Source organism: Ixodes scapularis, unplaced genomic scaffold (genome assembly GCF_016920785.2).
Source record: "Ixodes scapularis isolate PalLabHiFi unplaced genomic scaffold, ASM1692078v2 PGA_scaffold8__174_contigs__length_109621045, whole genome shotgun sequence".
Taxonomy (NCBI): Eukaryota; Metazoa; Arthropoda; class Arachnida; order Ixodida; family Ixodidae; genus Ixodes; species Ixodes scapularis.
This window is the reverse complement of record NW_024609883.1, coordinates 40,215,530-40,230,389: the sequence shown is the minus strand read 5'-3', so window position 1 is coordinate 40,230,389 and position 14,860 is coordinate 40,215,530.

The window sequence follows — 14,860 nt, the reverse complement described above, 5'->3', positions numbered from 1 at the left end:
CTCGACACGGCCGGCATGACTCCGCCAGCTACGCAGCTACGCTCGCTCGCCCGCCCGCTCGCTCGACACGGCCGGCATGACTCCGCCAGCTACGCAGCTACGCTCGCTCGCTCGACACGGCCGGCATGACTCCGCCAGCTACGCAGCTACGCTCGCTCGCCCGCCCGCTCGCTCGACACGGCCGGCATGACTCCGCCAGCTACGCAGCTACGCTCGCTCGCTCGACACGGCCGGCATGACTCCGCCAGCTACGCAGCTACGCTCGCTCGCCCGCCCGCTCGCTCGACACGGCCGGCATGACTCCGCCAGCTACGCAGCTACGCTCGCTCGCCCGCCCGCTCGCTCGACACGGCCGGCATGACTCCGCCAGCTACGCTCGCTCGCCCGCCCGCTCGCTCGACACGGCCGGCATGACTCCGCCAGCTACGCAGCTACGCTCGCTCGCCCGCCCGCTCGCTCGACACGGCCGGCATGACTCCGCCAGCTACGCAGCTACGCTCGCTCGCTCGACACGGCCGGCATGACTCCGCCAGCTACGCAGCTACGCTCGCTCGCTCGACACGGCCGGCATGACTCCGCCAGCTACGCAGCTACGCTCGCTCGCTCGACACGGCCGGCATGACTCCGCCAGCTACGCAGCTACGCTTGCTCGCTCGACACGGCCGGCATGACTCCGCCAGCTACGCAGCTACGCTCGCTCGCCCGCCCGCTCGCTCGACACGGCCGGCATGACTCCGCCAGCTACGCAGCTACGCTCGCTCGCTCGACACGGCCGGCATGACTCCGCCAGCTACGCAGCTACGCTCGCTGGCCCGCCCGCTCGCTCGACACGGCCGGCATGACTCCGCCAGCTACGCAGCTACGCTCGCTCGCCCGCCCGCTCGCTCGACACGGCCGGCATGACTCCGCCAGCTACGCAGCTACGCTCGCTCGCTCGACACGGCCGGCATGACTCCGCCAGCTACGCAGCTACGCTCGCTCGCCCGCCCGCTCGCTCGACACGGCCGGCATGACTCCGCCAGCTACGCAGCTACGCTCGCTCGCTCGACACGGCCGGCATGACTCCGCCAGCTACGCTCGCTCGCCCGCCCGCTCGCTCGACACGGCCGGCATGACTCCGCCAGCTACGCAGCTACGCTCGCTCGCCCGCCCGCTCGCTCGACACGGCCGGCATGACTCCGCCAGCTACGCAGCTACGCTCGCTCGCTCGACACGGCCGGCATGACTCCGCCAGCTACGCAGCTACGCTCGCTCGCGCGACACGGCCGGCATGACTCCGCCAGCTACGCAGCTACGCTCGCTCGCTCGACACGGCCGGCATGACTCCGCCAGCTACGCAGCTACGCTCGCTCGCTCGACACGGCCGGCATGACTCCGCCAGCTACGCAGCTACGCTCGCTCGCTCGACACGGCCGGCATGACTCCGCCAGCTACGCAGCTACGCTCGCTCGCTCGACACGGCCGGCATGACTCCGCCAGCTACGCAGCTACGCTCGCTCGCTCGCCCGCTCGCTCGACACGGCCGGCACGACTCCGCCAGCTACGCAGCTACGCTCGCTCGCTCGACACGGCCGGCATGACTCCGCCAGCTACGCAGCTACGCTCGCTCGCTCGACACGGCCGGCATGACTCCGCCAGCTACGCAGCTACGCTCGCTCGCCCGCCCGCTCGCTCGACACGGCCGGCATGACTCCGCCAGCTACGCAGCTACGCTCGCTCGCCCGCCCGCTCGCTCGACACGGCCGGCATGACTCCGCCAGCTACGCAGCTACGCTCGCTCGCTCGACACGGCCGGCATGACTCCGCCAGCTACGCAGCTACGCTCGCTCGCTCGACACGGCCGGCATGACTCCGCCAGCTACGCAGCTACGCTCGCTCGCTCGACACGGCCGGCATGACTCCGCCAGCTACGCAGCTACGCTCGCTCGCTCGACACGGCCGGCATGGCTCCGCCAGCTACGCTCGCTCGCTCGACACGGCCGGCATGACTCCGCCAGCTACGCAGCTACGCTCGCTCGCCCGCCCGCTCGCTCGACACGGCCGGCATGACTCCGCCAGCTACGCAGCTACGCTCGCTCGCTCGACACGGCCGGCATGACTCCGCCAGCTACGCAGCTACGCTCGCTCGCTCGACACGGCCGGCATGACTCCGCCAGCTACGCAGCTACGCTCGCTCGCTCGACACGGCCGGCATGACTCCGCCAGCTACGCAGCTACGCTCGCTCGCCCGCCCGCTCGCTCGACACGGCCGGCATGACTCCGCCAGCTACGCAGCTACGCTCGCTCGCCCGCCCGCTCGCTCGACACGGCCGGCATGACTCCGCCAGCTACGCAGCTACGCTCGCTCGCTCGACACGGCCGGCATGACTCCGCCAGCTACGCAGCTACGCTCGCTCGCCCGCCCGCTCGCTCGACACGGCCGGCATGACTCCGCCAGCTACGCAGCTACGCTCGCTCGCTCGACACGGCCGGCATGACTCCGCCAGCTACGCAGCTACGCTCGCTCGCCCGCCCGCTCGCTCGACACGGCCGGCATGACTCCGCCAGCTACGCAGCTACGCTCGCTCGCTCGACACGGCCGGCATGACTCCGCCAGCTACGCAGCTACGCTCGCTCGCTCGACACGGCCGGCATGACTCCGCCAGCTACGCAGCTACGATCGCTCGCTCGACACGGCCGGCATGACTCCGCCAGCTACGCAGCTACGCTCGCTCGCTCGACACGGCCGGCATGACTCCGCCAGCTACGCAGCTACGCTCGCTCGCCCGCCCGCTCGCTCGACACGGCCGGCATGACTCCGCCAGCTACGCAGCTACGCTCGCTCGCCCGCCCGCTCGCTCGACACGGCCGGCATGACTCCGCCAGCTACGCAGCTACGCTCGCTCGCTCGACACGGCCGGCATGACTCCGCCAGCTACGCAGCTACGCTCGCTCGCTCGACACGGCCGGCATGACTCCGCCAGCTACGCAGCTACGCTCGCTCGCTCGACACGGCCGGCATGGCTCCGCCAGCTACGCTCGCTCGCTCGACACGGCCGGCATGACTCTGCCAGCTACGCTCGCTCGCTCGACACGACCGGCATGACTCCGCCAGCTACGCAGCTACGCTCGCTCGCTCGACACGGCCGGCATGACTCCGCCAGCTACGCAGCTACGCTCGCTCGCCCGCCCGCTCGCTCGACACGGCCGGCATGACTCCGCCAGCTACGCAGCTACGCTCGCTCGCTCGACACGGCCGGCATGACTCCGCCAGCTACGCAGCTACGCTCGCTCGCCCGCCCGCTCGCTCGACACGGCCGGCATGACTCTGCCAGCTACGCTCGCTCGCTCGACACGACCGGCATGACTCCGCCAGCTACGCAGCTACGCTCGCTCGCTCGACACGGCCGGCATGACTCCGCCAGCTACGCTCGCTCGCTCGACACGGCCGGCATGACTCCGCCAGCTACGCAGCTACGCTCGCTCGCTCGACACGGCCGGCATGGCTCCGCCAGCTACGCTCGCTCGCTCGACACGGCCGGCATGACTCTGCCAGCTACGCTCGCTCGCTCGACACGACCGGCATGACTCCGCCAGCTACGCAGCTACGCTCGCTCGCTCGACACGGCCGGCATGACTCCGCCAGCTACGCAGCTACGCTCGCTCGCTCGACACGGCCGGCATGACTCCGCCAGCTACGCAGCTACGCTCGCTCGCTCGACACGGCCGGCATGACTCCGCCAGCTACGCAGCTACGATCGCTCGCTCGACACGGCCGGCATGACTCCGCCAGCTACGCAGCTACGCTCGCTCGCTCGACACGGCCGGCATGACTCCGCCAGCTACGCAGCTACGCTCGCTCGCCCGCCCGCTCGCTCGACACGGCCGGCATGACTCCGCCAGCTACGCAGCTACGCTCGCTCGCCCGCCCGCTCGCTCGACACGGCCGGCATGACTCCGCCAGCTACGCAGCTACGCTCGCTCGCTCGACACGGCCGGCATGACTCCGCCAGCTACGCAGCTACGCTCGCTCGCTCGACACGGCCGGCATGACTCCGCCAGCTACGCAGCTACGCTCGCTCGCTCGACACGGCCGGCATGGCTCCGCCAGCTACGCTCGCTCGCTCGACACGGCCGGCATGACTCTGCCAGCTACGCTCGCTCGCTCGACACGACCGGCATGACTCCGCCAGCTACGCAGCTACGCTCGCTCGCTCGACACGGCCGGCATGACTCCGCCAGCTACGCAGCTACGCTCGCTCGCTCGACACGGCCGGCATGACTCCGCCAGCTACGCAGCTACGCTCGCTCGCTCGACACGGCCGGCATGACTCCGCCAGCTACGCAGCTACGCTCGCTCGCTCGACACGGCCGGCATGACTCTGCCAGCTACGCTCGCTCGCTCGACACGACCGGCATGACTCCGCCAGCTACGCAGCTACGCTCGCTCGCTCGACACGGCCGGCATGACTCCGCCAGCTACGCAGCTACGCTCGCTCGCTCGACACGGCCGGCATGACTCCGCCAGCTACGCAGCTACGCTCGCTCGCTCGACACGGCCGGCATGGCTCCGCCAGCTACGCTCGCTCGCTCGACACGGCCGGCATGACTCTGCCAGCTACGCTCGCTCGCTCGACACGACCGGCATGACTCCGCCAGCTACGCAGCTACGCTCGCTCGCTCGACACGGCCGGCATGACTCCGCCAGCTACGCAGCTACGCTCGCTCGCTCGACACGGCCGGCATGACTCCGCCAGCTACGCAGCTACGCTCGCTCGCTCGACACGGCCGGCATGACTCCGCCAGCTACGCAGCTACGCTCGCTCGCTCGACACGGCCGGCATGACTCCGCCAGCTACGCAGCTACGCTCGCTCGCTCGACACGGCCGGCATGGCTCCGCCAGCTACGCTCGCTCGCTCGACACGGCCGGCATGACTCTGCCAGCTACGCTCGCTCGCTCGACACGACCGGCATGACTCCGCCAGCTACGCAGCTACGCTCGCTCGCTCGACACGGCCGGCATGACTCCGCCAGCTACGCAGCTACGCTCGCTCGCTCGACACGGCCGGCATGGCTCCGCCAGCTACGCTCGCTCGCTCGACACGGCCGGCATGACTCTGCCAGCTACGCTCGCTCGCTCGACACGACCGGCATGACTCCGCCAGCTACGCAGCTACGCTCGCTCGCTCGACACGGCCGGCATGACTCCGCCAGCTACGCAGCTACGCTCGCTCGCTCGACACGGCCGGCATGACTCCGCCAGCTACGCAGCTACGCTCGCTCGCTCGACACGGCCGGCATGACTCCGCCAGCTACGCAGCTACGCTCGCTCGCTCGACACGGCCGGCATGACTCCGCCAGCTACGCAGCTACGCTCGCTCGCTCGACACGGCCGGCATGACTCCGCCAGCTACGCAGCTACGCTCGCTCGCTCGACACGGCCGGCATGACTCCGCCAGCTACGCAGCTACGCTCGCTCGCTCGACACGGCCGGCATGACTCTGCCAGCTACGCTCGCTCGCTCGACACGACCGGCATGACTCCGCCAGCTACGCAGCTACGCTCGCTCGCTCGACACGGCCGGCATGGCTCCGCCAGCTACGCAGCTACGCTCGCTCGCTCGACACGGCCGGCATGACTCCGCCAGCTACGCAGCTACGCTCGCTCGCTCGACACGGCCGGCATGGCTCCGCCAGCTACGCTCGCTCGCTCGACACGGCCGGCATGACTCTGCCAGCTACGCAGCTACGCTCGCTCGCTCGACACGGCCGGCATGACTCTGCCAGCTACGCAGCTACGCTCGCTCGCTCGACACGACCGGCATGACTCCGCCAGCTACGCTCGCTCGCTCGACACGGCCGGCATGACTCTGCCAGCTACGCTCGCTCGCTCGACACGGCCGGCATGACTCTGCCAGCTACGCAGCTACGCTCGCTCGCTCGACACGGCCGGCATGGCTCCGCCAGCTACGCTCGCTCGCTCGACACGGCCGGCATGACTCCGCCAGCTACGCAGCTACGCTCGCTCGCTCGACACGGCCGGCATGACTCTGCCAGCTACGCAGCTACGCTCGCTCGCTCGACACGACCGGCATGACTCCGCCAGCTACGCAGCTACGCTCGCTCGCTCGACACGGCCGGCATGGCTCCGCCAGCTACGCTCGCTCGCTCGACACGGCCGGCATGACTCTGCCAGCTACGCAGCTACGCTCGCTCGCTCGACACGGCCGGCATGACTCTGCCAGCTACGCAGCTACGCTCGCTCGCTCGACACGACCGGCATGACTCCGCCAGCTACGCAGCTACGCTCGCTCGCTCGACACGGCCGGCATGACTCCGCCAGCTACGCAGCTACGCTCGCTCGCTCGACACGGCCGGCATGGCTCCGCCAGCTACGCTCGCTCGCTCGACACGACCGGCATGACTCTGCCAGCTACGCTCGCTCGCTCGACACGACCGGCATGACTCCGCCAGCTACGCAGCTACGCTCGCTCGCTCGACACGGCCGGCATGACTCCGCCAGCTACGCAGCTACGCTCGCTCGCTCGACACGGCCGGCATGGCTCCGCCAGCTACGCTCGCTCGCTCGACACGGCCGGCATGACTCCGCCAGCTACGCAGCTACGCTCGCTCGCTCGACACGGCCGGCATGGCTCCGCCAGCTACGCTCGCTCGCTCGACACGACCGGCATGACTCCGCCAGCTACGCAGCTACGCTCGCTCGCTCGACACGGCCGGCATGGCTCCGCCAGCTACGCTCGCTCGCTCGACACGACCGGCATGACTCCGCCAGCTACGCAGCTACGCTCGCTCGCTCGACACGGCCGGCATGGCTCCGCCAGCTACGCTCGCTCGCTCGACACGGCCGGCATGACTCTGCCAGCTACGCTCGCTCGCTCGACACGACCGGCATGACTCCGCCAGCTACGCAGCTACGCTCGCTCGCTCGACACGGCCGGCATGACTCCGCCAGCTACGCTCGCTCGCTCGACACGGCCGGCATGACTCTGCCAGCTACGCTCGCTCGCTCGACACGACCGGCATGACTCCGCCAGCTACGCAGCTACGCTCGCTCGCTCGACACGGCCGGCATGGCTCCGCCAGCTACGCTCGCTCGCTCGACACGGCCGGCATGACTCTGCCAGCTACGCTCGCTCGCTCGACACGACCGGCATGACTCCGCCAGCTACGCAGCTACGCTCGCTCGCTCGACACGGCCGGCATGGCTCCGCCAGCTACGCTCGCTCGCTCGACACGGCCGGCATGACTCTGCCAGCTACGCTCGCTCGCTCGACACGACCGGCATGACTCCGCCAGCTACGCAGCTACGCTCGCTCGCTCGACACGGCCGGCATGGCTCCGCCAGCTACGCTCGCTCGCTCGACACGGCCGGCATGACTCTGCCAGCTACGCTCGCTCGCTCGACACGACCGGCATGACTCCGCCAGCTACGCAGCTACGCTCGCTCGCTCGACACGGCCGGCATGACTCCGCCAGCTACGCAGCTACGCTCGCTCGCTCGACACGGCCGGCATGGCTCCGCCAGCTACGCTCGCTCGCTCGACACGGCCGGCATGACTCTGCCAGCTACGCAGCTACGCTCGCTCGCTCGACACGGCCGGCATGGCTCCGCCAGCTACGCAGCTACGCTCGCTCGCTCGACACGGCCGGCATGACTCTGCCAGCTACGCTCGCTCGCTCGACACGGCCGGCATGACTCCGCCAGCTACGCAGCTACGCTCGCTCGCTCGACACGGCCGGCATGACTCCGCCAGCTACGCAGCTACGCTCGCTCGCTCGACACGGCCGGCATGGCTCCGCCAGCTACGCTCGCTCGCTCGACACGGCCGGCATGACTCTGCCAGCTACGCAGCTACGCTCGCTCGCTCGACACGGCCGGCATGACTCCGCCAGCTACGCAGCTACGCTCGCTCGCTCGACACGGCCGGCATGACTCTGCCAGCTACGCAGCTACGCTCGCTCGCTCGACACGACCGGCATGACTCCGCCAGCTACGCAGCTACGCTCGCTCGCTCGACACGGCCGGCATGACTCCGCCAGCTACGCAGCTACGCTCGCTCGCTCGACACGGCCGGCATGGCTCCGCCAGCTACGCTCGCTCGCTCGACACGGCCGGCATGACTCTGCCAGCTACGCTCGCTCGCTCGACACGACCGGCATGACTCCGCCAGCTACGCAGCTACGCTCGCTCGCTCGACACGGCCGGCATGACTCTGCCAGCTACGCTCGCTCGCTCGACACGGCCGGCATGACTCCGCCAGCTACGCAGCTACGCTCGCTCGCTCGACACGGCCGGCATGACTCTGCCAGCTACGCTCGCTCGCTCGACACGACCGGCATGACTCCGCCAGCTACGCAGCTACGCTCGCTCGCTCGACACGACCGGCATGACTCCGCCAGCTACGCAGCTACGCTCGCTCGCTCGACACGGCCGGCATGACTCCGCCAGCTACGCAGCTACGCTCGCTCGCTCGACACGGCCGGCATGACTCCGCCAGCTACGCTCGCTCGCTCGACACGGCCGGCATGACTCTGCCAGCTACGCTCGCTCGCTCGACACGACCGGCATGACTCCGCCAGCTACGCAGCTACGCTCGCTCGCTCGACACGGCCGGCATGACTCTGCCAGCTACGCTCGCTCGCTCGACACGACCGGCATGACTCCGCCAGCTACGCAGCTACGCTCGCTCGCTCGACACGGCCGGCATGACTCCGCCAGCTACGCAGCTACGCTCGCTCGCTCGACACGGCCGGCATGACTCCGCCAGCTACGCAGCTACGCTCGCTCGCTCGACACGGCCGGCATGACTCCGCCAGCTACGCAGCTACGCTCGCTCGCTCGACACGGCCGGCATGACTCCGCCAGCTACGCAGCTACGCTCGCTCGCTCGACACGGCCGGCATGGCTCCGCCAGCTACGCTCGCTCGCTCGACACGGCCGGCATGACTCTGCCAGCTACGCTCGCTCGCTCGACACGACCGGCATGACTCCGCCAGCTACGCAGCTACGCTCGCTCGCTCGACACGGCCGGCATGACTCCGCCAGCTACGCAGCTACGCTCGCTCGCTCGCTCGAAACGGCCGGCATGGCTCCGCCAGCTACGCAGCAGGAGACAAGGCTTAGCGGACAGCCGCTCGACAGTCCACCCCCCCCCCCCCCCCACACGTCCCTCCCGTCGCCGCCTCCGCTCGACTTTGCGAGCTCCAGCACTTGGGAACAATGGATTACAGTCTTCGAAGACTTCCGCTTCGCTTCGGGACTACACCACGCCGCCGACGAAGTCCATGTACGGACTCTTCCCCACCTCATGGGCTCTCACGAGGCTCGGCGCGTACTCGAGACATTCGGCCTGTCTTCGGAAGTGCTACTGTCCTTCGACCCCGTCAAAGAAGCCGTCACACGCCACTTCGTGCATCCTACCAACGAGGTATACGCAAGCGTCGTGTTTCATCGTCGCATCCAAAAACCCGGCGAAAGCGCGGACGCGTTTTTCACGGGGCTCCCGTCCCTCGTCAAGAAATGCGGTTACGCGTCGACCGACTCGTAAGGGACCGCTTCGTCGTGGGGCTTCGCGAGAAGGGCAATCGTCGACAAACTTTGCCGAAGTCCCAAGCTATCGCTGGACGAAGCCCGCCTGCAGGCTCGTGTCCTCGAGGACGCCGGGCGTGCACGTGACACGCTCTTCGCAGAGTGTGTTCCCGGCCACGTGGTCGCCGAGACACGCAAGCACGACTCCGAGGGTCGACAACGCTCCGGGGAAAAAAAAAAGCGCAAGAACACACGCACTGGCAAGCACGCGGCCCGCGACAAGCACGGCAGCGACAACCCCTGCCGTTACTGAGGCCGCACCGCTCACCCCCGTGCGCACTGCCCGGCACGGGACGCCATATGCAACCGCCGCAAGCGGAAAGGTCACTGTGCAGCCGTTTGCAAACAGCGGGACCGACTTGGCTCTCTTCAGCTGCACGCGGTGATGCCGCGCCCCTTAGCCAAGTTCACGCAAGCCTCCGTCGACGGTCACTCCTTGAACTTCAAGGTCGACACCGGCGCCGAAGTCACAGCCGTACCCGAGACTTTTGCAGGCCTCCCTCCACAACTTCAACCGGCAGAAGGACAGCTCACGGGACCTTTGGATTACGGCCCGAAACTGTCGACGGGCCCCACGAGCTCCTTCCGACCGCACGGGTATGACGAACCCGGCTTCACCTGGATACGGGTGGCAGAAGCCGAAATTATTTCGAAGATAAATTAATTAGGCCCGTGAGGAGCGGCAGAGCATAAAGCAAAAGAGACGGCGGCGTTATAAAGTCGCTTCGAACGTTTTAATATTTCAAGAAAGTTTGAAGGCTCGCTTCGGGCACATATGTGGAAAGCTAACTGCGCCGATCTATTTATTGACCATGCATGCTTGTCCGACTGAAATTAAAGACGACATTCTTGAGCCCGCTTGTCGACGCAGGAAATTCTCAAATTTGTCAGAAATTCTGTGGTTCCGACTCGCAGCGCGAAACGGAAGCTTCGCCGATACCGGCACACCGTCATTCGATAGCACGTCAGTTCGTTTTTAGGCGGTATGCACGAACAAAGCTTTCCCGCAACACTTCACTCGTATGTTTCGGCTTTCCAAACAAAGTATCTTGATTCGCTGGGCTAAGCAGCAGCGTTCCGACTGTCTTCTCATCTCAACAAATTTTCTGTCGCTGTGCGGGCGGCACGCTACCGTTCGATGGATGAATTCGTTTTCAGCCGAGATAAATGAACAAAGCTTTCCCGCAACGCCAACTGATGCTTCGGCTTTCCAATCTCTGGTTCAGACATCTGCAACAGTGATGTGATTGGCCTAAGCCATTTTGGAGCACCTTTTGGAGCAGCCAGAACAGTGTTTTGGAGCAGCAAATGTGGACTTTGGAGCAGCCAAGACAGTGTTTTGGAGCAGCAAAAGTGGCTTTCGGAGCAGCCAAAACAGTGTTTCAGAGCAGAAAAAGTGACTTCTGGAGCATATAATCTTAGAAAAATAAATATTTGTTTTGAGTGCTGGACAAACGAAGGCCACTTTTTGTGTTGTGTTGTGATGTGACGTGTTGGGGCGGAACTCGCTGCTTGTGTTTGTGATGCTGAGACATCCCACAAGTATAGGAGGTATTCACTGGACGCCATATTTGTGGGTGCTGTTTAGAGCGCATGCTCAGAACGAGCTCACATTTATAGCCTGCTAAGACCGGCAACCTTGATGGTGCTAAATGCACGCTCCAAAAGGACCGCGGAAGCTCGCCGTCAGCACGCGCTCAGCAGCAGCGCACACGGATATGGCCGCAAGTGAATACAAAGCTGTAAGCATTGCCGAAAAATTAAAAAAAAAAAAAAAACACTTGCTATCGTTTTACTGGTTCCCGACGTGGCAGATTTTTATAAAAAGTAAGCAAACCTAAAACAATGAATTGCAAGCGTCCCGGCTCGTGCCTCTCGTGCAATCATGTTCACATGCACGTGAGGGCAACTTCGGCAGGCTTGCAGTTACACGTGATTCGCCGCGCGAGCGGAGACAACGGCTGTTCGACCGAAACCGAAACCATGCCGCTCCGCGCACCGTCGTCAACTGGTTCCCAAAATAGTATGCAAAATGTAACTGTCCAGCATACGACAATAAAAAGTCCAGCGGCGCGTGCTTGGCAGGCCGGCAGGCGAGGTACAGGCTAAACACACAGGAAAAAAGAACCTGAGAGTATCGATGCAAGACATTACCAATCAAGGTCAAAAAGTTCTTGGAGCGCTTTGTGCAACGACTAAACTCGAGACAAACAAGCGCGCTGTGCGGGTTCAGCGTGCAGACATTGCCTTCGTTGCTTTAGCTCGCTTCTCGTCATCAACTTTCTTTCGCGGGAGATTTTTCACGTACCGGGGTCCCTCTCGAAAGAAAGCCCACTGACAGAAACCTAGGTAATCAAAACTTCGCCAAACATTAATCGAGTTAAAGAGGAATTTTTATAGCAGCGTATGATTTAAACAAGAGCAGGAATGTCGATGCGTTTCATTTTAGAAAGCGCCATATCTGCAGCGACGTGGGGACGGCAACACACGACGTCGCGCGACCACGGCGACTGTGGTCGCGCGAGCGCTTCAGCTCACAAAGTAACTCTCGCCACGAAAAACGTGGTTTTGTTTCACAGCATGACGGCATGGCTAGAACACGGCACACTAACGTCGGAGCGTCCGCACACGCCCACGTCTATCGCTAAAAAAAAGTAAAAAAGAAAAAAAAGAAAAAGGCGCGAGACAAGATTGCCGAGACAACGAGAGCGCGAAACGCAAGACGACGCGGGAAAAATCATGCAAGACCGAATAGACGATTGATTCAGGGTACTTCGTGTCGGGCGGCGTCTATTGCCACCTAGCTCATACATGCTTAATTACGGTTCTTAGTTTCATTTTCGAAAGGCGACCAAAAATGCTCCTTTGGCGCAGGCTTAGCGCAGATTAGCCATATTCCGGTGAAATGTAGCAGGATGTAGCAGGGTTAGCCCCTTGGCGCAGTTTGGCGCAATTGGCGCAGCAATCACATCACTGCTGCAACGAGCGCGTTATCTACGACTGCCCGACCGTTTCGGATCGGCGCCCTCGGGCGCCTTCGCGTTTGCGCCTCCTTTATGCGGCTGCGCGATGCTGCGATTAGCGTCGCGGAAAAGGTTTGCTCATGCTTCTCGCCTGCAAACGAACTGCCGTACTGTGTATTGAATGACGATGTGCCGGTATCGGCCACATCGACAGCTTCCGTCTCATGCTCTTAGGCGGAACTACGAAATATCCGACAAGACTGAGGATTTCCTCCGTGGACAAGCGAGTTCAAATATGTTGATATCTTAAATTTATATCTGAACAGCATGCACGGTCACTAGGTAGGTCGGCCGAGGTAACTTTTCCCCGATGTGCTAGAAGAGAGTCCTGAAACGTTTCAGAAATATTAAAACGTTCGTAGAAACTTCATAACGTCGCCGACTCTTACTCTGCCGCTCCACACAGGCCTAATTAATTTTTCGCTTCGAAATCATTTCGGCTTCTGCCAGCCGCATCCACGAGATGGCGGGTTCGCCATAACCGTGCGGTCGGAAGGAGCTCGTTCGGCTCGTCCCTAGTTTCGGTATTTCGCGCTCCTGTACGCCATGCGTCGTGTAGTTGCAGCGCTCGGAATATGAAACTCGGAGCGGTCAGATAAAGGTAAAGGAGGGCCGAATGCACGCGCCTAAGGATTGCGCTTTTCCCGCTGAACGATGAGCTTCCACTACGCCGACCACGTCGACGATCACCACCGACGCTATGTGTGCAGATAGCAGGAACCGCGACCGGCACCACCGGCATGCAACGCGCTGACCTGTGATTGTCTGTCGGTGTGGTCGCTCCCTTCGTTCCCGAACTCGCCTCTGTTACGTCACGGCGCGGTGGTGGCGCGTCGGACGCACTTCCGGTCTGAGGCTGTGGGTGGAAGCGGCCATGGGGCACGTGCATTATTGTGTTACTTCGGAAGAAACCGGACAAAACTTGCCTTCTTGTCAAAACGCCGCGACTGAGCCTTTACCAAAAGAGTCGGGAAAGGTTTGAAGGTCTGTTTTTATGCGTTTTCTGCCTGCTCGGTTCGTCAGAATACCTGAACAGGGGCCGCGAAAAAGGAAAAACAGACGCCGTCGGACCACGATTGCTTGGGCGGAAAGCACTTATAATTGAATTCACGGATACTTGTGATCGTCAGATTTATTTGTTTTGTCCCAGAATGAACGCGGGAAAACCGCCAACTTGCACCGTAGTGCTGCTTAGTTGCCATTAATGCAGGGACTGTGGGCTCGTCAAACTTCTAAGCGCAGCGTTTTTTTTTTTTTTTCACAGCCCCTCCCTTTGTATTTTTACAAGGTGGAAAAATAAACACATAAACACAAACGGCCGCCTCATCGTTCGAGCTCTCGTCTACTCACTCAAACGCGAAAAAGAGCGCGGGGACTCACACCGACGCCGACAACATCCCATTCCAGTGGTTTGTTTATGGGCGACAGCGAGCTTCTTGCCAACACTCCCATCGTGCATGCGCGGCGCCGGTGGCGTCCGCCAGGGGCGCTCCGGTTCGCTTGTGAACATGAGTTAGGAAAACATTCAGCCCGGCTCAACTCCTTGCGTTGCGAACGAACACGAACGAAACGGCAGTTTGGCACTTCGCTGGTATGGAAACTCGTCGTTCCAACCGGTTACATTCGTTCGTAAGCGTAGTGGTCGCTCCGAACGCAAGTGTGTGAACGGGCCCACTCCTGTCCGTTCAGTGAAGGGAGCGCCAAACTCTGGCGCTCTGGAGCACGGACTTAACGCGCCTATTATTCACGCGAAGTTTTGCTGTGTAACGAGCCTCGGTAATTTCACTGAGGCCGCTCAACTAGTCAGACATTGCCAGGAGGATCTGGAATCAACAGTTCGAACGCGAAAAAGAGCACGGGGACTCACACCCACGTCGACACAAGCGTCGCTATTCACCTCCTGTAGAAGATCGTAGTAGATTAACCCGTCCTTCAAAATTCTTACAAGGACAGCTTCCCTCTCCTCCTCTTACATGGTGGTCAAAGGTATGGGATGTGACGTCAGTGCAAGCCATGTATATAAAGGGCACCGCCACGGTACAGACATTGGGATTTATTCAGCATCCATCCATCTATCTGAGCCCATGGCGCGCTTTTTCCATTTCGCTGCTCCTCTATTTCGCGCCCTCTTTGACCGCGGCTACGCTAAAAATCGTCAAGCACTTCAAGATTCCTACCATCAACGGTGGTTCAACTGGTGTATGAACGATCGACGACGAGCGGGAGCGACGTAAGTACAGTTTTATTC